At 44.8% G+C, this 23,138-nt stretch overlaps 1 long non-coding RNA gene and 1 pseudogene across 1 annotated transcript; one reads left to right on the forward strand and one right to left on the reverse strand.

Annotated features, from left to right (window-relative positions):
* The first annotated feature begins 95 nt into the window (after window positions 1-95).
* Window positions 96-5,298, forward strand: LOC125643335 (uncharacterized). Its single transcript, XR_012670148.1, has 2 exons — window positions 96-829; window positions 2,952-5,298. It is a non-coding gene; the product is annotated as an uncharacterized LOC125643335 (long non-coding RNA).
* Window positions 5,299-15,289: 9,991 nt separating this feature from the next.
* Window positions 15,290-17,866, reverse strand: LOC125643331 (SCAN domain-containing protein 3 pseudogene; annotated as a pseudogene).
* Between the last annotated feature and the right edge of the window lie 5,272 nt (window positions 17,867-23,138).

A 23,138-nucleotide genomic window follows, 5' to 3' on the forward strand; every position in this document is an offset into this window, starting at 1 on the left:
GCCCCGGTGTGGGGGGGCGAGTGGGGCAGGTGCCTGATTGTGCAGGGCGGGCGCCGCGGGGGGCAGCTGAAGAGCAGAGCCCGGGTCAAGGCCAGGGCCAGGGCCAGGGCCAGCAGGGAGGGGGAAGGAGAAGGCAGCAGGGTTGAAGACTGCTACAGTGTTTGCAGCGCAGTCCCCAGCCCTCCTTCGTGCAGGGTCTGAGGAACTACCCCCCGCTGCTACACATCAAGTCATGGGCAGGGGTTGGAGACCTTCCGGCCCCCGCCCTGCTGCTCTCTCTGGATTCTTAACCCGTGGGGCAGTTTTAGTCTGACGCGGGGCCCCAAACGTCTTGCTAGAGGCCCTGCCAGTGGCTGGCTGGATATGGCTCAGGGCTAGTGCTGCTGGAGTCAGGTATGTTAAAAATGCACCTCCTCATCCCCCCGTGTCAGTGCTTCAGGGATTATTTTAACCCTTGGCTAAGGTGCAGCATGGCCCATGGACACTGAATTAGCATGGCGTTAGGGCATGGCTGGATGCTTTTCTTTGCAATGCCTCTGCACTTTAGATAGCTCTCATTGAGCGCTGCCAGTTGGCCTGGGCACTGGCTTGACTGGACCCTTTTATTTTTATAGGGCTGCAGTTGAAACTAAACACAAAAAAGCAGCCTTTTTAAAAATGGTATCTGCACCTGACGACTACAGATATGAAATATGTGTAAAAGTGAAAGCGGTCTCATGAGAATTTAACCCTCCCCCCAAAATAGTCCCAACTCTGAGACTGAATTCCTATAATCAGATTTCCAAGGAAAATGAGCAGCTCCTCATCCACTCCTTACCTTATCCACCAGGTAAGCACAGCATAGTTTTTGGAAAGGTGTTAACTGTAGTTTAGAAAAATAGATTTCAAAATAGCCCCAGTTCTAGGCTTTAACCTGTAAGGTCCTGACACCTGCTAACTACTCTGATTTCCATACCTCTGATAACTTCTCTAAAGAGGTGATTCATTGCTCCAACCTTGCAAATACTTACCCAGATACATAACTTTTCAATGGACTACACACCTGCATACGTGTATAAAGGGTTAGGTCTCAGGAGCAAATATGTTTTTAAACTTTTCTAGAACAAGCAGGGTTTTGGCTTCTTAAAAAAGCATTAGAAGGGAGATTAAAGAGTAAAAGCAGATCCAGCTTCTTGACTCTTAAAGGATTTGATTCTGCAAACTGCTGAACCCCTACAACTCCCTGCCTGTTGACGAGGCTCAGCACTTTGCATGATAGAATCAAGGGGAGTAGAACCATCTTCCCAGCTTCTCATGAAGTTTCCTTAGTGAATTCCTTTAATTCCTGCTTTTCCCCATAGGGTTATCAGTCTTCTGATCTTAAACATATAATAGGATCTTCTGATGATGGTAGAAAAGAGTTTTGTTAATCTGCACAATGTTCCTATATTAATTCCAATCCCAGCCTATAGGAACTAAATTCACATTTCAAACCATAAACCAAATATATGAGGGCTTTTTCACAGCTTGTAATGTCTTTTTTAAACAATAGTTGAATAGAGCCTGAACAATCTTGCCACTTTTTTTTTTTTTGCTTTATTTATTTTCTTTTTCCTTGACAAACCACAAATTATGGATCATGATCCAAAGGGTGATGTTTTGTGTTAATGGAATACAATGCATGGCTCAATGACACCAAGAACACTTACTTTCAAAAAGGTAGTGTGGAGGAGGTGTTAAGAGGGCAGAGTGGCGGGCTAGGAGAGGGATAAGTAGGACAAAGAATTGCAAAATATATTGTTTCCCTCAAAGTTGTAAATAACTAGAAATATAATGCTTTTAAATCTTTGATTACTCTCCTTTAGATCCACAATCTCAGCATGGGAATAATTTGATATATCTAAAAGTACATAACATCTGGCTAAAGAAGTGGAGGAATACAGGTTCTAAGAATGAGTAATCTTATTTTTCACAGATCAACATAGTTTTGAGTCTCCTGTGTCTAACGATAGCCTGAAGAAAAAGAAACAAGAAATAATTCCGTACAGAAAGAGCTGATGGCCTTGCTCTGGTACTATAGAATAAACATAAAAAAGGGCCTGAATTTGAATTCACACTGGTGATATACTACTGACTTCAGTGCAAGTACTCCTCCTTTAACAAAGATCAGAGTCAGGCCCCAAAACGGGCACCGACTCTTTCAAATAGGATATTGTTCCAAGTGTGTTTGGCTTATTTTAAGTGGCACTCAAGCTTACCAACTATTCAGAATGCAGAGTTTGTACATAATATGTCATCTCCAGGTAAAATAGCTCTCAAGGTTTGCTCCATGCGTCTTTGTTTGAAGGCAAAATGTTATTGGACCACATTAGAATAGCTGGTGTGAATAGACATAGTTCCTAATAGAGCTACATCTGTTTACAGCAGCTGAGGATCAGGCCAATTGTCCCTAATCGGAAAAGCGTCCAGATTAAAGATATGTTTTAACAGATTTGACAATTATTAAACAAGCTCTAATATACAGTTTTGTCAGTTGGTCACTAAATATTAAGGTCTAAATTTTCAAGAGTGACTAACGTTTTTGAGGGTCTCAATTTTTGGGTGCCCAACTTAACACGTCTTTAAAGTGGTTTGGTTTTCAGAGGGTACTTTCTGAACACTTTAATGCATCTCTTGATGGGCACCCAAACACAGAGGCTCCCAAAATCACTAATCACTTCTGAAATGTTTATAGAGCTAAAAGCCAGATTCTGATCTCACTTACCCCTATGTAAAATGGGAGTAATTCCATTGAAGTCATTATTGTCACACTGGTGTAAAATTGCTGTGAAAGAAGCAAGATTTAGATACTCTGTGTGCACAGATATTAAGTGTTCAAATGCAGTGTACATTTATGTAATTTGCTCTTTAAAAAATGCAAAATAATTAAAAATAGGATATTTAATATGTTCATGTACACATATATGTTTCAGAGGGATTATCTTCTGACTCTTCATTTAACAGCAACAGGATTTTTCTGTGCCTTCGCTGCTTGCCTCAAGATCTTCCTTGGAAGCTCCATATTACCAGTGAGATTTTTAACAGAAGCGCCTTTACTCTCAGTCTTATAAATCCCTTCAGATTAACTGTGGCTCAGCTGCTTCCCTGCCCCCAGGAAGTCTCACATAGCCTCTTAAGGACATTTTCCTTTTTTTCTTCTTCTTCATTTCAGCTCCCAAAGATGCTACTCATTTTAATTTTATTTTATCCAGTACCCAGCCACAGCTCTGCATGCAACTGCATAGAAGGAAATATCTTCTTGTTAATCTCTGGCTGACAAGCTCACCAGTGAAGGTCATGATATGCAATGATAAAACCATGGAAAGCCAGAAAACATTTAGTAGTGTGTGATGCTGCTTCTGTATAAAAGGGACACTACAAAGTAATTATGCTCAAAATTTGATCCATGGTACCTTAAAATTGTTATACGTAATGGAGAATGTCCTCTAGATTTTAGGGGCTGATTTTCTAAGCATCGTGGGAAAACCATGTATATTTCATGACTAATTTGTGCATACAGTTATTCTGACTCCATGAGCAAATCTGGTAATGATTCGCACTGGTCATTTTTGTGTATAGTTATAAGATTTGCATGTAGGCCTACAGTAATTTCATGCGTAACATAGGCCAGAGGTTCTCCAAATATGGATTGGGACCCCAAAGTAGGTTGTGACCCTGTTTTAATGGGGTTGCCAGGACTGTCATTAGACTTGCTGGGGCCTGAGGCTGAAGCCAAAGTCTGAGCCCCACCGCCCAGGACTGAAGCCAAAGCCTGAGGGCTTCAGTCCTGGGTAACAGGGCCCAGACTTCAGCCCTGGACACTGGGGCTCAGGTTACAGCCCTCCCCACCTCTCCTGCCCAGAGCTGAAGCCCTCAAGCTTCGGCTTTGCGTCCCATCACCCCATCCCCCAGCATGGCAGGGCTTGGGACCCCCTGCCTGGGATCATGTAGTATTTTTTGTTGTCAGGAGGGGGTAATAGTGCAATGAAGTTTGAGAAACCCTGACATAGGCCACAGATATCAATGGGTCTAAACACATAGTGTGGGGCAGGAATCAGCGTTCACATCACACTCCCTGTCAGTACCCGGCCAAGGCCGGGAAAGCTAATGATCCAACCAGCGGATCAAATTCGGTGATGAATCCTGGTCACGTGCCAACGAAGGCACGTTGTGCATATGCAAGAACACATAGTGAAGAGCCATGCATAGAGGGGATCATCAGCATGTGTATCTCTTCCCTCCTATGAGGAAGGAGGCAGAGGAGGAGGAGTCCAGCTGCATCTCTGACAACATCCTCCCCTTCCTCTGCGTCCATAGAAGGCTCTCTGCAAGTCCAGGGAGCAAGAAGGCAGTAGGCATAGATAGACCAACGATGAGATACATATCATCCCTCCTAATAGCTCCAGGAAGCACAGGGAAGATGTACAATCTCCTACCATAGTAGGTGTGAGGCTGCGCCCCATATTCTTCAGTGTGATATTATTATGGTGTGATTATGGCATAATTCTGATGTATTTTATGCAAGATAAGTCATGTGAGATATCATTGGAAAGGTATTTACTGAAAATGACTATCCTATTTGTATGCATGTATCTGAAGTTAGGAATATAGACTATATATCTGTATTACAAATGTGTTTACACCTGAGGAATGCCCACTAGGCAAAAGATGCTCGGTCTAGATGGCTGGGTGGGAAGGGCCCATTCAAGTTAATGAACCATTCGGGAAAACAACAGGCCTTAGAAGAAGTTTATCTCCCACCTCAAGTTTTCTTGAGGATGCTACAAACGGCCTATGAGCAATGGCTACTGTGGCACTACAGGGACATGTAACAAGGTCACTTGGTACTGGACTGCATCTTGGAATACCAATGCTTTTCCATTGACTGGCGTGGGAACCAAGCTTTGAGACAAAGGGTTCCCACCCTACGCAGAAGCTATTTAAGCCAGGGGAGCAACATCATCGTGGTTCTTCACTGACTCCACACCCCGAAGAGACTCTTGGAAACACCTGAGGAACACGGACTGAACTGTGGGGGAAGTGCTGGACCCAGGCTAAAGAGATTTTTAGCCTGTGAAAGGAACATCTGGGGTTTTTAAGCTGTAAGCAAGTGCAGGTGGCCCCTTAATCACTGCAGCCTGCTTGAATCATCATTAAGGGTGAGAATTCGCTACTCATATCCCATTTCTTTAGTATATTAATCTTAGTTAGCATGTTTTGTTTGTTTGCTAGGTGATCTGTTTGCTATCTCTTATAATCACTTAAAATCTATCTTTTGTAGTTAAACTTATTTTTGCTGTGTCTAAAACCAGTGTGTAGGACTCATAACTTGGGGCAAAAAGCTGTTTCATAGGGAGGAGGTGAATTTCATGAGCGTACACTATGCATATCTTTATGCAGCGCAAGATGGTCTAATTTTGGGTTTACACTCCAGAGGGGGATGTGCACTTGAGTAGCTGGGCAGTTCTTCAGTTGTAGCCTCCCCATCTCAGCATCTGTATGTACTGCAACTGGGTGTGTCCCTACTTGTATGTGTGCTAGAGCCTGGGAGAGGGCTTAGCAGGCTGGTCACAGCAGTACAGTGGAAAGGAAGCCCAGGTGGGCTCAGTGGTACCCCACTTCCAGGTGGCACCCCAGGAGGAACCCATCATAGTAGGAATCCCTCACTTAACAGGGATTTCTGGGGGAGTCCAGCATAGTAGGGCTCCACTGGATCAACTCTACTATGGAGTAAGGCCAGAGCTTTCTCAGAAGCCCAGAACCTCAGCACCAAAGTCTTTGGCCGTCTGCAGATCCATATTGATCTATGTGTATTTCATGCCCTGTGCAATGTAGTTATTTTGACCTAACCACCACTGTAGACACAATTAGGTCAATGGAAGAATTCTTCCATCCACCTAGCAACCACCTTTTAGAGAGGTGAATTAACTACATTGGCAGAAAGACCCCTTCTGTCAATGTGGGAAGTGTCTATATTACAGCACTACAGTGGCACAGCTGTAATGTAGACATACCCTAGTCAGGTACTAATTTTAAAAAACCCATCACCCTGTCACCAGTGACTGAACCACTAACAGCTGCTAATATTTTTGTTCTGTTGCTATAGAGACAGCCAACTAGCAATCTGAGGGAGTAAAATTTAGCTAACTAAAATTCTTGTGATACATTAATGATACTGAAAACTACTGAAAGTAGGAAGTAAACTTGCCAGAGATGTGTTCCTTGAGAAACAAGAGAAAGGATATATTAGCTACCACTACAAGAAAAAGGACAAGAATTGGTTTTGAAAATCTCAGAGAGGAACAAACTAAATTTAAAAATCATGTTATGAAAGGCATAATAGATGCTCCTTTTCAACTGTACCTTGTTCTTCAGCATACATCTTAGCTATGACAGTTTTGGAATGAGCTTTGGAGCATCACAGAAAAGTTTAATGTGGCTACACTTCTGATGTCTGGGAGAAGCGTGTCATCCTCACTGAAGATTTCTGATGTTGCTCATGTTCACATGAAACTATTCACATCTGGTGCAGAATACACAAGGTATTACTAGGTTTGCCAAATGATTGAGAGTTATGCATTGACAAAAAAAGTGGGTTTCTACAGCAAGATAACAGCTAACTCGAGTTAGCTTTCTTGCTGTAAACACACTTCTTGGGAGCAGTCCAGACATAGCCTAAAACTGAATCCGGTAATCAGTTTCTGTCCTAGGAAATATGGAAAATTTAGAACAGGAGAAATAAATAATATCCTTTGCTTTGAAGAGCTTATTTCCCATCTGGTGAACAAGCACTAGAGGACTTGCTGAACTCCAACTCACAGAATGACTCATGGATGGTTTTGACGTTCATTTCATAGTTAGTAAAAGACTAAAATTATTTCAGAGTAAAGAATTGCATTTATCATAGGAACAATTTCCCCCCCACTGGATCAAATGATTTAGACTTCAGATACATTATGGCAAGTTCTGTATAAGGAGTTATATCTGAACCTGGATTAATCTTCTATGGCACTTAGCAAGTTTGTATACCCATGTGGCTACATGAAAACTTGCACCTCTTAGTACTATTATTAACAAAGGAATGGATAGGACTTGAAAGAGACCAATTTCCCTTGAGAAATTCTGTTTTAACTGGTGAGCTACTATTTGGGACTGATTGCTGTTTGGCGGGATAAAGCACTAATCTTCCCTTTACGTCTTTCCATTGCCTGGTGAATCAAGATGATTTTCTATATGTTATGGTTAAGGCACTGGACTGGAACTCAGAAAAAATGGTTACTCACCTTCTCGTAACTGTTGTTCTTCGAGATGTGTTGTTCATGTCCATTCCAACCAGCTGTACACGCACCACGTGCACGACAGCCGGAAGATTTTTCCCCTAGCAGTATCCCTAGGGTCATCCTAGGCACCCCCTAGAGTCGCGCCTTCATGGTGCCCAATATAGGGCCCTGTCGACCCGACCCCCCTCCATTCCTTCTTGCCAGCTACTCCAACACCAGGGTAGGAGGGTGGGTATTGGAATGGACATGAACAACACATCGAAGGACCACAGTTACGAGAAGTTGAGTAACCGTTTTTTTCTTTGAGTGCTAGTTCATGTTAATTCCAGTCAGGTGACTCCCAAGCCCAAGTTCAGGAGGCAGGGTCGGAACTGTCTACTGATTGGAGCACTGCTCTACCAAAGGCCACGTCGTCTCTGGTCTGCTGGGTAATCATGTAGTGCATGGTGAAATTGTGTATGGAGGACCAGGTCACTTTTCTGCATATTTCCTGGGTCGGAACTTGCACCAGGAATGCTGTTGAAGAGGCCTGAGCCCTGGTGGAGTGCGCAATGATCAGAGGACCAGGCACCCCACCAGGTTGCAGCACTCATGGATGCAGGACGTGATCCATGAAGAAATCCATTAAGAGACAAGACAGGCAGACCTTTCGTTCTGCCGCCACTGCCATGAATAACTGGACAGACTTTCAGAAAGGCTTTGTTCTCTCAATGTAGAAGGCTAGGGCTCTGCAGACATCCAGTGAGTGAAGCCTCTGCTCCCTGCCATTCATATGCGGCTTAGGATAGAATATTGTGAGGAAGATGTCCTGGTTAATGTGAAATTGGGAGACAACCTTCAGGAGGAAAGCCGGGTGAGGTCTGAGCTGCTCCTTGTCCTAATAGAACATAGTGTAAGGAGGCTCTGATGTTAAGGCCTTAAGCTCAGACACCCTCCTGGATGAGGTTATCACTACCAGAAGCGCCATCTTGTATGAGAGATAGAGCAGGGAGCACATCACCAGTGGTTCAAAGAGTGGGACTCATCGGTTTGGGAAGGACCAGGTTGAGGTCCCAACCTGGGATGGGTTGCTTGACCTGGGGATATTGTTGACACCGTTCAGAAAACAACTGACGAGAGAGTTGGCGAAGACCGCCTGGCTATCTGTACCTGAATGGAAGGCTGAAATGGTGGCCAGGTGAACCCTTATTGATGACGTGGACAGACCTTGCTACTTGAGATGGAAGAGGTAGTCCAATATAAGGGGGATAGTGGCAAGCGGCGGAGATGAATGATACTGCGTCGCCCAGATTGAAAATCGCTTCCACTTGGCAAGGTAGGTTGCCCTGGTGGAGGGTTTCCTATTGCCAAGGAGGACTTGTTTAACCTGGTCTGAGCAAGCAAGCTCCGTTGGTTTCAGCTATGGAGCTTTCACGCTGTGAAGTGTAACAACTCGAGGTTCAGGTGCTGAAGGCATCCGTGGTTCTGAGTTATCAAGTCCAGGAAAAGTGGCAAGGTGACTGGGGCTTCCACAGATGTTTCCAGGAGCAATGTGTACCAGTGTTGGTGGGGCCAGGCTGGAGCTACCAGTATCATCGAAGCTTGTTCCCTCCTTATTTTGAGTAGTACCTTGTGAATGGGTGGGAACGCGTAAAGGAGATGGTCTCCCCACAGGAAGAGGAACACGTCCGCTAAGGAGCCCGGACTGTGGTTGCGGAAGGAGCAAAACTGCTGGCACTTCCTGTTGCGTCATGTGACGAACAGGTCTGTCTGGGGAAACCCCACTGGAAGATGAATTTCATGACATCCGGGCATAGGGACCTCTAGTGGCTATGGAATGACCTGCTGAGGTAGTCTGCCAACTCGTTCTGCACTCCAGGGAGGTATGATGCTTGCAGGTGAATCGAATGCTCTACACAGAAGTCCCACAGCATGAGGGCTTCCTGGCACAGAGGAGAGGAGCATGCACCCCCGTTTGTTGATATAAAACATTGCCGTGGTGTTGTCTATCATAACTGATACACAACTCCCTGTTAGGTGGGCTCAGAAAGTCTGAGATGCACAACTCCCTGTTAGGTGGGCTCAGAAAGTCTGAGATGCCAGGTGCACCGCTCTCAGCTCTCTGACATTGATGTGGAGAGCCAGATCCGCCTGAGACCTGAGGTCCTGAGGACTACTAAATGCGCTCCCCAGCCCAAGTCTGATGCATCCATCACTAACAAGAGAGTTGGCTGGGGACTGGCAAAGGGGACCCCTGCACACACCACCTGTGGGTCGAGCCACCACAGAAGGGAGTAGAGGACTGGGTGAGGCAGAGTCACTACCTGTCCAAACTGTCTCGAACCGGCCAATACATCAAGGCTAGCCACGACTGGAGCGGCCGAAGCCTGAACCTGGCACCACGTAGGCCATCTGTCCGAGGAGTCTTAGGCAATTTTGTGCTGTGGTGGTGGGAAGCTGCCTGAGACTCGGAATAATGTCGCCCATGGCCCAGAACCTTGTTTCTGGTACGCCCTGGCCTGGGTCGAGTCCAGAACCATCCCTATGAACTCTATCCACTGAAGGGGGGATAGAGTCAACTTTCCCCTGTTTAGGAGAAGGCCCAGCTCGTCTAACATCACTATGATGAATTTGACTGGAATTCTAGGGGAATGTGCTTCCTCAAGAGGCCTGGAGCATCCCTTGATCAGCCAGTTGTCGAGGTACAGGAACACCTGTACCTGGCGCCTGCGCAGAAACGCAGCCATGACTGCCATGCATTTGGTGACTACACAGGGCGCCGTTGACAGGCCGAATGGGAGAACTGTGAAATGGAAGTGGTTGTTCACCACAAACCTGAGGTATTTTCTGTGGGATGGAGTGATTGCTATATGAAAATACGCATCCTTCAAGTCAAGGGCAGCATACCAGTCCCCTGGATCCAAGGAATGGATGATGAAGGCCAATGAGACAATGCAAAACTTGAGTTTCTTCATGAACTTATTGAGTTCTTGCAGGTCTTGAATGGGCCTTAGCCCGCCTTTGGCTTTCAGTATTAGGAAATAATGGGAACAAAAACCCCTGTCCCTGTGCTGTTGAAAAACCACTTCCACTGCCCCTAGCGAGAGAAGCAAGTGCACCTCTTGGATAAGGAGTTGCTTGTGAGAAGGGTCCCTGAAGAGGGACGGAGAAGGTGGGTGGAAGGGCAGGAGGGCCGAGGATTGGAGTGAATATCCCCTTTCTAAGGTGCGGAGCACCCAACAATCCAATGTAATACGGGCCCACACAGGGTAGAAAGGGGCTAGACAGGACAAAAAGGTAAGTGGGGAGGATCCTGTCTCTGCACTGGTGTGTCGCCCCCGGCCTAAAGAGGGCTTAGACTGACCAGAGCCCTGACCAGAGGAGAGATGAGGTCTCTTTCTTGAGTTCCTGTTCCTCCTACGCGACCCTTCCTGTCTCCCCTGAGGCTGATAATTCCTTCCGGGTGGGGGAGGCCTGAAGTGCCTCCTCTGGGTCACAGGCATGTGGAGGACCAAGGACTTCAGGGTGGCCCGAGAGTCCTTGAGGCTGTGCAGATGGGAATCAGTCTTTTTGGAAAACAGAGACTGTTTCCCCTCAAAGGGGAAATCCTGAATTGTCTGCTGCCCCTCGTATGGTAGGCCCGAGACCTGCAGCCAGAAACTCCTTCTCATAGCCACCCCTGAAGCAATAGTGCGAGAAGCCGCATCCACTGAGTCCAAGGCTGCCTGCAGGGAAGCACAGGAAATCAATTTGCCTTCCTCTACAAGCGCAGAAAACTCAGCATGAGAGTCTGTAGGCAGGAGCTCTGTGAACTTTTCCATTGTGCCACAGGTATTTTATTGTATCTGCTAACCACCACCTGATGGTTAGCAACATGAAGCTGAAACCCCACCCCGTAGAGTATATTTTCCTCCTAAAGAGATCCAGTTTTTTGGCCTCGCGGTTCTTGGGAGAGGGCCCCAGTAGCCCTGGCACTCTCGCTGGTTAGCTGCATCCACTACCAGGGAGTCTGGCGGGGGGGTGAGTATATAAATACGCGTATCCTTGAGAGGGAACAAAGTATCTCCACTTGTACCTTTTCGTGGTCGGAGACGAAGACGGGGTCTGCCACGGAATCTTCGTGGCATCACTGATAGTTTTAATGAGCAGCAGTGCAATACAGGATGGGCTGGAGGGGAGAGGATGTCGACCATTGGATCAGCCTCCTCCACCACCTCCTCAGTTTTGATATTAAGGTTCTGGACCACCTGTCTCAGCAGCTGCTGAAGGACCCTAGTGTCCCCTAAGGCTGGAGCAGTTGAGGAACCCACCACCGCCTCATCCGGCGACGAGGAAGATGAGATGGTGGTTGGTACTGGGGCCTGTTCCCTGCCCTCGGCCCCCCTGGTATCTCGTGAGGCAAGGAGCAGCTGCACCGGGGTCGGTGCTGTGGCCAGAGACTGGTTGGTGCCATTGCCAGAGCCACGGTCAGCAACGTGGCCAGAGACATGGCCAGCATTGGGACCGGTGCCTCCGACGATGTCACTGTAAGCGCCGCAATCGGTGTTGGAATTGATGCCAAGGGCAGCGTGGCAACCAGAGCCCCCCTTGCCAGTGGCATGATCGGTGCCGTGGTCATCGAAGGTGCCGTCAGAGCGGAGACCATTGATGTTGGCGGATGGGTCTGATGCAAAGGGCATATGTGGCTGCCCAAAGTCAACAGAATCTCCACCAAATGGGTGCCCAATGGGGGCTTCTTGGCCAGCTGGTCTTTAGACCTGGTCAGAGTGCGCCCTCTGTCAGCCTTTTTCCTTTTGTGGGGCAGCGGGGCATGTGACTGGTACCTCACCAATGTCTTGGACCTGTGAGCAGAGCCGTAGCAGTGCCAAGAGTCTCTAGCAGAGTCCTTCCTCAGCACCAGCTCGCGCATGGACGGTGCTGGAGTGCTGCACACCGAGGATGCGGCACTTGAAGCCAGATCTGCTGCACTCGGCTCTGACTGAGGCCGAAGTGCTGCCTCCATAAGCAGCACTCAGAGGTGCTGCTCCCTGTCTTTGAGGCCTGGGGCGAAAACCGCTACAGATTTTGCACCTGTCTCTAAGATGCCCCTCGCCGAGACACTTCAAGCACAAAGTGTGCGGGTCACTTTTCAGTATAAACCCACCACCGTCTGAGCACAGTTTAAAACCCGGAGACCGAGGCATAACCCAGTGCTGGGGAAAAACAACGGGCAGGGGGGATCCGCCCCGAAAGAAAAAACTACTACACTAACACGAATTATATATACACAAAGGCTGCTAACACACGCTTGCCGAAACAAGAGCAACAGGGAGTTCCAGCTAGTCTTCACAGGCAGTAAGAAGAAACTGAGGGGGGATCGGGTCAGCAGAGCCCAATATTCGGCACCATGAAGGCACGACTCTTAGGGGTGCACAGGCCATCCCTACGGATACTGCTAGGGGGAAAATCTTCCGCCTGTCATGCATGCGGCATGCACACACCTGGTTGGAATTGACATGAATAAGCACTTGAAGATGATGATCTGGGTTCAGTTCCTAGCTCTGCTACAGACTTCTTGTGAGGTCTTGGGCAAATCTGTCTAGTGCCTCAGTTCCCCATATGTAAAATGGGTATAATAGTACTTCTTTTGTCTGCTTTATCTATTTAAGACTGTAAACTCTGGTTGATAAACTGTCTTGTACTATTTTCATGTACAGCACCTAACACCAGAGGACCCAGGTTTCTAACTGTTACTGTAACGCAAAATAAAAATAATGGGGTCTAAATTAGCTGTTATCACTCAAAAAAAAAAAAGAGATCTTGATGTCATTGTGGATAATTCTCTGAAAACTTCCACTCAATGTGAAGCAGCAGTCAAAAAGGCTAAAAGAATGTTGGGAATCATTAGGAAAGGGATAGATAGTAAGGCAGAAAATATTATGTTGCCTCTATATAAATTCATGGTACGCTCATGTCTTGAATACTGCATGCAAATCCAGCCCCCCCTTTCTCAAAAAGATATCTTGGAAAAGGTACAGACAAGGCAACAAAAATGATTAGGGGTATAGAACAGGAGAGATTAATAAGACTGGCACTCTTCAGTTTGGAAAGAGATGACTAAGGAGGGATATAATAGAGGTCTATAAAATCATGACTGATGTGGAGAAAGTAAACAAGGAAGTGTTATTTACTCCTCATAACACAAGAACTAGGGGTCACCAAATGAAATTAATAGGCAGCAGGTTTAAAACAAATAAAATGAAGTATTTCTTCACATAACACACAGTCAACCTGTGGAACTATTTGCCAGAGGATGTTGTGAAGGTCAAGACTATAAGAGGGTTCCAAAAAAATAGATAAGTTCATGGAGGCTTTTAGCCAGGATGGGCAGCGATGCAAAACCATGCTCTGAAGTTTCCCTAGCCTCCGTTTGCCAGAAGCTGGGAATGGGCAACAGGAATGGATCACTTGATAATTCCATTCACTCTCCCTGAAGCACCTGGTACTGGCCTCTGTCGGAAGACAGGATACTGGACTAGATGGGCCATTGGTCTGACCCAGTTTGGATGTTCTTATAACAACAGAGATGAATGTTAGTTCTTCAGCACATCGCTATTCTCTGCAAAAGAAGAGTTTTCCTAGCAAAAGGAATTACATTAGATCAGTGGTTCTCAAACTTATATGATCAGGCCCCCCTTCTTTGTGTCTGTAGTTGTTTACAACCCTTCCCCCCACCCAGTCCATATACTGCCACCCACTTCTGAGGGCAGCGCGGAGAGCAGCGGCTGCTGGCTGGGCACCCAGCTCTGAAGGTAGGGCTGTGCTGGCAGCAGCATAGAAGTAAGGGAGGCAAATGTGAAAAATGATATTAGTCAGTATCACTTTTCACAGTAAACTTAGCACCCCATTGCCACCCTTACTTCTGCACTGCTGCCACCCCACCGCCTCCAACTGTGGGATTTGGGTGGGTGGGAGCAGGGGCGGCTCTACCAATTTTGCCGCCCCAAGCAGTCGCCGGCAAATTGCCGCCGCCACAATAGTAGCGCAGCTGCCACCAAATTGCCACCACGCCCGGAAAAGCAGCAGAGCTGCCGCCAAATTGCCACCGCGGGACATGGACTGCTGCCCCATTCTGAATGCCACCCCAAGCACCTGCTTGGAAAGCTGGTGCCTGGAGCCGGCCCTGGGTAGGTGGGGGTGGGGGAGATCCTGAGCCCATGCTGCGTCCCAGCGAGGGATTGGGGTGAGGAAGAAGGAGAGCCCAGCTGGTACGGCTCCAGCTGTCCCCTTTATCCCTGCCTGCCTTCTGCATGAACCCCAGCCAGCCGGGGCTGACAGCCAAAGCTCTTTTTAAAAAAAAAAAAAAAAAAAACACCCAGCTCGTGCCTCCCTTGGGAAGCCCACCCCATAGTATGAGAACCACTGCATTAAAGTGTCCTATGCCTTTGTTTCTCCTAAATCTGTTCCAAAAATCTCTGGCATCATCCTTACAGGATCAGAGCTAAAAGGGCTCCCAAACTACTAATCATTTAAGCCAGTGCTTCTCAAACTATCTGATGTGGCGGACCGGCAATTTTTTTTTCCCAATGTGCCAGGGACTGGTACCGTATTTGTGCCGTATTATTATTGTTTTCGCATAGGCACGTAGCACATCAGATCAGAAAAACTAACATTCTTCACTGTATTAATTGGAATGGGAGTGTGGCATACATGCAGAGATGATCCCATTTAAATACATTGAAGACTGACTGAAAGGCTGTGCGGATAGTATAAAGTGACTATTATTCGTTTAAGATCCAAGAAAATATTATTTGAACATTCGTAGTAATATTAATTTATATCAGAAACAATATAATGAATAAAATAAAAGTTGTCAGACTTTTTTTATTTTATGTTTATTTTGTAAACAAATAATACAATATTACAATACAAATAAAAAAATATTAAAAAATCAAACCAGCAAAGTCTCCTAACAAAGATGTTATAAAAAAATTATTAACACAATAATAGGCGTGTTAAAACCTTAACCTTTACTAATGTGAAAGGAGAGCCTGCTTCTTCGTCAGTTTATCCAGTTGTGGTTCAATTGAGGAAAGTGCCACATGCAATGGAGAATGACTATCCATACTATTCCTGTACTTTGTCTTAATGACACTCATGGTTGAGAAGCCAGTCTCGCAGAGGTATGTTGAAGGAAATGGGAGAAGAGTTTTCAGAGCAATTTCAGTAAGCTCAGGATATTCTGCTTTCACTTTTAATCCAAAAGGAAGCAAGTGATGTTGTAGTTTTGAAACTCATCTTCAATCTTTCGTCAGCAGCCAGCTTCAACAATTTATCCTCCATAGTGACAGTTAAGTCATCTTTCAATGGAATAAATGGATTTTGGATCCATCCAGTCCCTTTCCGTGGTTGTTCTTCTGCTGGAAAGTAAAACTCAAAATGTTCTGCCAAATTCGTCAACTGTTCACTGATGACATTTCGTAGAGATGTAACATCAAGGTCTTCACCTGCATCGGCGATGATTGTCGCTAAGTTGTGAAACATGTCATAACGATCTCTTGACACTCGACTCTTCCAAGCTTTTAGCTTTCGTTTCTGTCCGTCGATCTTGTCTGCCATTGTAAGACACGAAGCCATCCTTCCCTGCATGGAAGTGTTGAGATCATTAAAGATGGCAAAGATATCAGCCAAATAAGCCAGCTTGGCTATCCAATCCACATCTCGTAACAATTGTGACTAATTTGGTTTTTTGTCCTGAAGAAACTCGGCAAGCTCATTTCGGAGCTCAAATACTCTTGACAGGACTTTTCCCCTCGATAACCAACATACATCAGCATGCAATAGGAGCTGTTTATGATCAGCTCCCATATCATCACATAATGCAGTGAACAGTCTTGAATTTAAAGCATTCGCCTTTACATAGTTCACAATTTTTATGACCTCGCTGAGCACACTGTTTAGTTCTGTTGACATTTTTTTGTTGCAAGACTCTCTCGGTGAAGGAAGCAGTGCGTCGACTTGCATTCGCGTGCAAGCGCCTTAATCTGGGTAACCACTCCAGAATACTGTCCTGTCATTGTGTCATTGCCGTAAGAACATACGCCTACACAAAACTTGAAATCCAACCCACATTTGTTAACATAGTCACTCACAGTCTTGAACAGTTCAGAACTGGTTGTTTTTGTTAGTAATGAAGCAGAAAACAAAAACTCTTCCTTCAAATCACCCTCATGTTCAAAGCACACATACACCATCAAAATTGCCATATTAGCAACATCTGTAGATTCATCAAGCTGCAAAGAAAAGTACTTTGCTAATTTAATCTGTCCTATGAGCTGATCTTCCATATCGTGAGCCCAACTGTGAATTTGTCGAGCTATAGTGTCATTTGAAAGTGGCACCTGAGCCACTTTCTTTGTCGCCGGCTCCTCCAGCATTTCCATGCAGACATCTTTAACACAGCCTATCACTATGTCTCACCAATTATGTATGGCTTTTTAGCCTTAGCAACACAAAGCGCTACTTTATAAGAAGGTCGCAAAGCACAAGTATTTATGTGTGACACTTCAAAGATCTGTTTCTGATGGCCTTTTAAATCATCATGCTTTCTTTCGAAGAACTCTTTCAGCTTTGAACTAATTTCATTATGTTTTGTACTTAAATGCCTCTTGAGCTTTGACGGCTTCATTGCATCATTAGCCAACACATTGCCACAAATAACGCACTACAGTTTTGGCACTCCACCATCATTCACGGCTACAAAACCGAACTGAATGTATGAGGAGTCATATTTCTGAGTAAAGCTAGTATGAATTCTTTTTGTTGACAATACTTCGGTTTCATTTACATTGCTGTTATCTGATTCAGAATTACTTGCGTGTTCAGCAACCGGATGTCTCTGCTTGATAAATATGTCGATTGGGTCTCGCTTCGCCATCTGTAAATTAGGCATAAAAATAATAAATATAAATTCCATTACCCGGGTATATACTTAATTTATGATATTAGAATGAAAGCCAAATAAATGCAGTGGGAATGCTTTTATTGAGAAATATGTGCAGGAGAACATTGATTAATAGGGTAAGTAATGTTAGGATAAGAAGATCATATAAAATTTTAAAATTAAATTGCAAACAGGACAATAATTGGAAAGTTAAGACTGTTTGAACATATGGAAAGAATGAAAAATGAATGTCAAAAATAAGATTTACCTGTCTAAAAGATATGGAGTGAGAAAGCGAGGAATTTCGAGAACTTCCTGGCAGAAAAAGTAGGTTTAATTCTAGAAGAGGGGAAGGCTATAAGTAACAATGAGAGCATGTATGAAACGATATATGGATATGGAGGAAGCAAGGATGTTATGCTCATACAGAACACACGGGATCTTTTCAGGGGAAAAGGCAAATACGCTGCATTTATTGAAAATACGACAGCATGCTTTTCAGTCACACACACACACACACGCAGAGTCCTGCCAGTTGTTGTTTATAGTTACCAGTCTGTTGTAGCTTGAGTCAATCTAATGGCCAGTTAGATTGAGCACGAGTGAGGAGCTGGGCTCTGTCGGTCACGATCCGATGCTCCGAGGCTTTGCAGGACTCAACCCAGAGTTCCATGGCAAAACACCCGCTTTATAGTCGTAAATTCCCATTTGGGTCCATGCATTTTGCAATGTCATCCTGTAATCATTAGTCCTTAAGTGGTGTTAATCTTGGGGTTTTCTGCTGTTATCATTTGATGGTTATTGTCAGTCTTCCCATCGTTATCTCCTATTTGTTGTCTCGCCTTTGGGGGTGCCTGTCTCACCTCTGAGGTCGTCAATGCTGCTAATATGTTTAGCATCCGATACAATGGATGTTTTCTGATGGTCTCCTGGTCTTTCCAAGTCTCTCACTTTTTCTTTCTGAGTAGCAGCCATGTTAGTCTGTATCCGCAAAAAGAAAAAGGAGTACTTGTGGCACCTTAGAGACTAACACATTTATTTAAGCATAAGCTTTTGTGAGCTACAGCTCAGTTCATTGGATGCATGCAGTGGAAAATACAGTAGGGGGATTTTATATACACAGAGAACATGAAACAATGGGTGTTACCACACCCACTGTAACGAGAGTGATCAAGTAAGGTGACAGGTTTCAGAGGAACAGCCGTGTTAGTCTGTATTCGCAAAAAGAAAAGGAGTACTTGTGGCACCTTAGAGACTAACCAATTTATTTGAGCATGAGCTTTCGTGAGCCACAGCTCACTTCATCAGATGTGTCCACGGTACACATCTGATGAAGTGAGCTGTGGCTCACGAAAGCTCATGCTCAAATAAATTGGTTAGTCTCTAAGGTGCCACAAGTACTCCTTTTCTTTTTGCAAGTAAGGTGAGCTATTACCAGCAGGAGAGAAAAAAAACCTTTTGTAGTGATAATCAGGGTGGGCCATTTCCAGCAGTTGACAAGAACGTGTGAGGAACAGTAGGGGGGGAAAATAAACATGGGGAAATAATTTTACTTTGTGAAATGACACATCCACTCCCAGTCTTCATTCAAGCCTAATTTAATGGTGTCCAGTTTGCAAATTAATTCCAACCACGGCACTATCATTAGCTGCCATCGTATCCTTTGTTCAATCATTTTTTGGGTTATATCTGTAGTTTTGACCATTCAGGTAGAGAGAGTACCAAAGATTTTACTATCCTGTATTTTATTCTCATAAGCAAAAAAACAAAAAGCCTATTTTATTAATCTTACATTTATATCCCTTCTCAAAGTGAGTTATGGAGCCAAATTCTCTGGTAGTGTAAATGGGCAGAACTTCATTGATGTCAATGGAGTTCTGACCATTTACACCAGCAGAGAATTTGGTCCTTAATATGCACATGCCACAGCTGGTTTTCATTATGTCTCTGTAACACTGCTGATTTCAATAATCTTTGATCATTGTCTGCTTTGTTACTCAAGAATTTACACACACACACCACATCATACACCTCAGTTTCATTTTATATATTGAGGTTGTTCTCTCTCAGACTTCACAAGCCTTTAAAAGTAAATTTTCACTCTGGTAATGATATCTATAAAGTAGCTACATAAATATTTCCAAATTCTATTTTTGTGGCATTATAGTCCAATATTTTTAAAGCAGATCCTTGTCTATATTCAGTTTGTATAAAATAAGGAATGTTCCATTTAGTATTTTCCTTCTAAGAAAGAACTTCAGTTCAGGATCTTAGCATATGATCCTTTTTAGGAAACCATGGAAAAACTGAAGACTTACTCCCTTTACCACCACACTAAATTAACACTTTCTTCTGTAAAACCTTTTTATCATACACAACCTTTTATTACCAATGGGGAGAGAGGGAGAAGGTCATGTATATACACTTTATTTACAGCCTGCAGTGTGGTGACAGCTTTTTCTTTCAGCCAGTGGTCCAGGATAATCACAAAAGGATCACCCATCTGTTCTTGCCATGTGGCAGTGTATGTTAAGTAAGGAGATATTATAGATCATAGCTTCCTGCAACTCTTGTTTCTGGTGTTCTCTCATTAATTTAAAAGTCATATTATCCTTCTCAGTTAGTAGGTTGAGAAGCCTGGAAGATTCATGAAGGTGACCTACTTTGAAATGTCTAAGTTAGGACCAGTTGTCTGAGGCAGAAGGAAATGGTTTATTTTATTTTTGTATTTATAGTCCTCCCAGTAAATGAAAAAGGACAGGTAGCATCTGAAAAGAGAAAAAAAAGGGAGGGGAAGAAAGGATGGAAGATAGAAACTGCATTAATTTTCATGATTAGTCAATGTTTAAAAACACCAGTTTTTTTTTAGTCTGAGTGAATTATGATGAATTATCAGTGCTAAGTATGTGCGAACAAAAGATTTTTCATTACTCACCTGCATTTTCTTGCTTGTGAATAATTCTTCATTTGTGATATCATCGTTTGCTGTAGAGGCTATAATTAGGAATGAAATGTGCTTTTTAAATAAAATGATCCTAGTAAACTACCTGTTTTGGTCAAACAATGAAAAATGCAGTCTTAAAAATAAATTAGGTTTTCTTGTTTTGTTTCTGGTACTGTTCAGATTGCTCAGCTTGTAAGCTTACTTTAAAATACTCAGTCGAGGAATTCAATACTAGTCTTCAAAAAACTCAGATACTCTGTGGCAATTAATCAAATACAACTTTTACCTCAAAAAGAAAAGGAGTACTTGTGGCACCTTAGAGACTAACCAATTTATTTGAGCATGAGCTTTTGTGAGCTACAGTGAGCTGTAGCTCACGAAAGCTCATGCTCAAATAAATTGGTTAGTCTCTAAGGTGCCACAAGTACTCCTTTTCTTTTTGCGAATACAGACTAACACGGCTGTTCCTCTGAAACTTTTACCTCAGCATTGTTTATGAAATTGTGGCAATACCGGTACCAACAGCTGTATTGAAAGGACATTTGCACACTGTGGGTGAGATTGTCACCCAGAGTAGCCCCACTGAAACCAGTGTGCTAGCTGAGACTTGGACTAAGAATGCCCACTAAGCTTCTGTGGGAACTATCCAGATTTTGGTCAGGATGCAGAGGAATAAGTGGGGCAATGCACTTGCTAACTCCCTTCCTAGATTAGCTGGATGGGGAACAGGCAGGCACTTTGTTGCCCCATTTCCTATTTAGCTGTTGGCAGATGAGCCAGCATGCAAGTGTCATAATTTACTGCTCGTGTAGGCCAGTCAGTCCACCAGCACTTCCATCCTTCCACCAAATTTAGGGACAAAGGAGAAGGCAAGAGAGAAATTATGATTAAGAGATGTGGCTGAGTTACAACACCTCTTTACTCCTCAGGTGATATAGTTTACACACACTCCCTTGGCATATGGCTTGCCTAAAGTCATTTAGCTCTCTAGAGCGAATTGTGGAGCAAAGTACTACTCCATATGAGTTTAGGATGGCCCAATCTGATTTTATGTAATTTCTGATTGTAGTGACTATGGCATTTGTAGGTTTGATAGCATAGTGTAAAAGATTTATGATTCAATGTGTATGGGGCATAGTTTTCTAGAGTTTGGCTGGGTGTGACCCCCCTCATCATTTTAGAAAATTATTTTGTAACGGTCCAACCAACTAGCTTTGTTTATGCCTCAGACCTTCACTCAGGAGGAGAAAAACTCCTCGAGGTGTAAGATTCACTAAGATTCTGGTGCATGCTTTCCTGTCAGGAAAGAGTTTGCAGTTGTGAGAGACAGGCAGGCTCTATAAACCCTCTGGAGTCTGAGCATCTAGAAGAAAATTCTCTTGAGCTGCCAATGCAACAGTGGTTCTGTGATAGCAGAGACAAAAGAGGTATCTTGAAAATAAGCTCCCACCATCACTATGATTTCAGCCTCATCACAGCCTCCTACTTTATGGCAGAGGAGAGCCAACCAGTCTTCTGGAACCACACCCTGCTTCTTTGAAAGGTGATTGGCCATGTGGGATTTATCAAAGCCATGTATGCACAACGTGATATGTTAGATAGAGCTGCTGCCCAAGTTGAAGCAGTGGGCACTTATATCCATGTAATCAGTGGTTTGACCGCTGGTAGTAGTTGTGTGAATAATGTACTCTCACAATTGGCCAAGTTACACCACACTACTGCCAGCACTGCTCTGGAAAGCCCTAAGGAAAAAAAAGATATGCTTCAGTGTAGCAGGGTGGTCACCCCGCTCCAGCCCTGAAGGGGTTAAAACAGCCCTGGGAGAGGGCTGGCTGGGGAGCCAATAGAAAAAGCAGCCCTGGAGAGGGCTGCAGCTGGGGGAAGCGGCCTCAGAACAGCTGGGGGAAGCGAAGTGAGTAGCTGACCACCACTGTGTCCAGCTCAAACAGGGCCCTGCTGGCCCTTAAGAAGCTGGGAGAGTCTCACGCTAGCCCTGGAGTGGGAAGGGCTAGCTGCCTGGAAGCAAGGTACCTGAGGTGGAGCAGTGCTGGGGAAGGGCAAAGGGAGCTGGGGAGCTCCAGCCTGGTAAATCCCAAGGCTGCAAGCCTTGTGCAAGGCCCAGAAAGGTACTGAGGCTGCAGAGGTGCAGCCTGAGGATAGGCAAAGGCAGTGGATCCTAATCCCTTGCCAGTGATGAGTGGCCATTACACTGCAGTCGGCCCCAGTGAATGGGGGCTAGATGATGACTGGCAGTAGCCACTGAGGCAAGGTGGGTTTAGAGTGTTGGGGGTTCCCTGGGAGGGACACTACCAAGGGGCGGCACCCTAGAGTGAGAAGGCACCGGGGTCCAGCAGCAGGTGAGACACCAGCCTGCAGAGGGCACTCCGAGGCAGGAAAAGAGCTAATTCCTGAGATGACCAGCAGGAGGCGCCGCGCCCCTGAATCTTCGCTCTGCTTCATTCAGTATTTGCTATCATGGAGTTGCAACATCTATCAGCTCCCAAATGCCATCTCCTGCCCCACAGAAAGTAAGTGCATTTTAGCTCTGAATACGTTCAACAAGAGCCCCCTAGGAGTGGGTCTCCTGCTACTGAGTTGGTTGAGCTATGCACTTGGTGGCACTCCCTGCTGTTGGACTCTCTTTGACAAATGATATGCTTGAAGGTACTTCTCCAGCTTTTGTCTTGCCTTCTGAGCAGTATGGGCCTCCCAGAGCATCATGGGAGAGAGCTGATGCCAGAGAACAAGACCAAAATCACCACCACCATTCCTCATTCCAGCCTGGTGACCTGCTGCCAGTCACACCATTTTACGAATACTTTCTGTAGGCTGCCATTGTGGACTAGACTACTGCTAACAGTAGAGAACTCCAATATAAATACATTTCCCTTATAAAACTAGAAGATGCTTACTACAGGCCAAATACAAAATAAGAATTGTGAATTACAGGAGCTAATAGATCTACAAGGCTACCTGGCTTCCAGTCAGACAGTGA

The sequence above is a fragment of the Caretta caretta genome, chromosome 10 (assembly GCF_965140235.1).
Source record: "Caretta caretta isolate rCarCar2 chromosome 10, rCarCar1.hap1, whole genome shotgun sequence".
In the NCBI taxonomy this organism is placed as follows: Eukaryota; Metazoa; Chordata; order Testudines; family Cheloniidae; genus Caretta; species Caretta caretta.